Raw genomic sequence first — 3099 nt, 5'->3', positions numbered from 1 at the left:
ACAATGGATTTCTGGATTCCCTTCAAATTCCCCAGCTGTAAACCCTCTGATCCTCCAAAATACCTTTATATATATTTCAGAGTTCCAACCCTATTTCGTGAGCCCTCTTGGCCCGGTGTTCCGTGTTGTTGTTGACCGAGCTCCTCACTACACATCTACCTGATCCGCCATCTTGAAGGAGCAAGGCCTGGTAGTGTAGTGCTTAGACCTCACTGCTTCGAAGATCTCGCTGCTTCGAAAACCATTTGGTATTCACTTATTCTGTTCCTCATGAGCACACTTAGGCATTCTGGAATACCCACTCTTTGCAATGTTATCCATAGTTTGTCATGATCCACACAGTTGAATCATAGTTAATAAAGCACAAGTAAACATCTTTCTAGTAGTCACTCTTTTCAGTCAATTATCATCTGATTTTAGCAATGATATTTCTAATTCCATGTTTTCTTCTTAATCCAGATTCAATTTCTGGCAGTTCCCTGTCTGTGTACTGTTGCAACTGCTTTTGAATCATCTTAAGCAAAATTTTACTTGTATGTGATAGCATTGATATTGTTTGGTGATTCTGCATTCTGTTGGATCACCTCTCTTGAAATGGGCACTATATGAATCTCTTTCATTTGGTTGGTCAGGTAGCTGTCTTTGAAATATCTGGGCACAGATGAATGAGCACCTCCAGTGCTGCATTACTTTGTTGAAAGATTTCAGTTTTTATTCCATCAGTTTGTATTCTGGTCTCTTTTATTTTGATGTGAAGGTGTATTAATTTATGCATTTTCCTCTTATAAAACAGCTTTTTTTAATTGAAATCTGCTTGACTTCCTCACCATTTGGAAGTTCTGTATCTCTACTATTCCATATTTTTTCTTTGTAGTTGACTTCATTGTAAATTCATATCTCTGGTTCTCTATTTTAGTCCTGTAGGTTTGTTTTACTTTAGATACTTCTATATCTGGATTGAGTTATAGATGGTTTTGTCATATATGTTAATATCAGGTTGTTGTCTGCTATTGTTGGTTCTCAGTTCAAAGAACACCCTTTAGTTTTTTTGTTGTTGTTTGTTTGTTTTGGTAAAATTGCCCTGGTTATTGCAAATTTTTTAAATTTCTGTTTATCTGGAAATGTCCTAATTTCACCATTGTATCTAAGTGACTCTGGTAGTATAGTGGTTACGACTCGGGCTGCGAACCTTAAGGTCAGCGGTTCGAAACTACCAGCCGCTCCGTGGGAGAAAGATGAGGCTTTCTACTCCCGTAAAGATTTACACCCTCGGAAACCCTGTACAGGGTCGCTATGGGTCGGAACCGACTCGACGGCACTTAACAACAACAACATCTAAGTGACTGCTCTGCTGTGTGCATGATGCTTGGCAATCTTTTTCTTTACGAGTTTTGTATATGTTATCCCACTGACTTCTTGCCTATGTGGCTTCTTCTGAGTGATCAGAACTTAGTTTTAATGCTTCTCCTTCGTAAGTAACTTTTCAGGATTCTTTCCTAGCCTTTGGTTTTGGAAAGTTTGATTATGATATGTCTTTTTGATTTTCTTTTGAGACCTATCCTGTTTGGGGTTAATTCAGCGTCTTATATGCTTATCTTCTTGTCTTTCATGATGCTGTTGTTGTTGTTGTTATGTGCTGTCAAGTCAGTTCCAACCCATAGTGACCCCATATAGGGTTTCCAAGGCTGTAAATCTTTACGGGAGCAGAAAGCCTCATCTTTATCCCGCAGAACCACTGGTAGTATCAAACTGCTGACCTTGAGGTTATCAGCCCAACTTGTAACCACTACGCTACCAGAGCTCCTTTTGTTAGGGAAGTTTTTTCCAATAAGTGTTCGACAATTTTCTCTACACTTTTTATTGTCTTTTCCTATTCTAGAATTCTGATCACCAGTAAGTTCATTTATCTTCATGGTGTCCAAAATACTTGTTAGGCTTTCTTCAGCTTTTTCATTTTTACTTCTGGCATACTAGTATTGAGAAATTTATCTTCAAGCTCATTAATTTGGGCTTCCATTACTTAGAATCTATTCCTTTGTCTTCGCAATATATTGTCCATTTCTGAAATCTTGGTATCAATCTTCTGGATGTCTAGTAACAGATTTTATATTGTTTTAAATTTTACATTTATTTTGTCTGTTAGTTCTTTACCGAATTCTTCTGAAGTTTTTTTTTCTGTGTTTTCTTTGCTTTCCTCGGCCTTTCTGTCAATCCTTTGAAGGTACTTAAACATCATTCTTTTGAATTCTTTTTCGGTTAGTTCCATTTCCTTTTCTTGCTCAGAAATATTTTCTGGCTCTGCCTCTTGATCATTTGCTTGAGTCATTCTTACATGTTTCTTTTTGTGAGCTAAAATTGTCTGTTGCCTCTAGGACATTGTCAAGTTGTCATATTTGTATTTAACTGATGATTGTATGTTGATGTGTTCTTAAGTTCTCACTAACTGTCTCCAGTGGGTATAGTTAAAGAATGGAAGCATGCATACCATTTTCTGTTCGTTGTCCGTTCACCTCAGTTTAGGGTGTGTTTGGTTAATGTTGGCTATGTCTATTGTTGATCATACAGTATGTTGTTGTTGTTAGTGCCATTGAGACAGTTTTGGCTCATAGCAACCCAGTATAGGGTTTCCAAAGAGCAGCTAGTGAGTTTGAACTGCCTACTTTGTGGTTCAAACTGAGCTTACAGTCCTGAATTTATCCTAAAGCACTACACAAGTATTCTGTTGATCATGTGGTATAGGAGCTGGTACTGGCTTTTACCCGGTGGTTGGAGCTGCAGAAGGTACAGTTGTGGCTGGGCTGCATGGGCACAGTTGTTATCTACTGGTGGGTGGAAAAGAGGAAAAAGTCTTTCTCCAACCCACACACAAGAAAACAAAATAGACCAAAAACCAAGAACCGACAGTGAAAAGAGAAAATAATAAAGGAGAAAAGAGGAAGGGAAAACAGGTAGCAACAAGAAAAAAAGAATAAAAAACTGAAAAGAGAAAAGAAAGACAGGAAAATGGAGCTATGGAACAAAAAACAAGAGAGGAAAGAAAAGAAATATATATTAAGAAAAACTTAGTTAAACCAAGAAGAAGAAAGATGAAAAGATAAA

The sequence above is a fragment of the Chrysochloris asiatica genome, unplaced genomic scaffold (assembly GCF_000296735.1).
Source record: "Chrysochloris asiatica unplaced genomic scaffold, ChrAsi1.0 scaffold00136, whole genome shotgun sequence".
In the NCBI taxonomy this organism is placed as follows: Eukaryota; Metazoa; Chordata; class Mammalia; order Afrosoricida; family Chrysochloridae; genus Chrysochloris; species Chrysochloris asiatica.
This window is presented reverse-complemented; position numbering follows the sequence as displayed.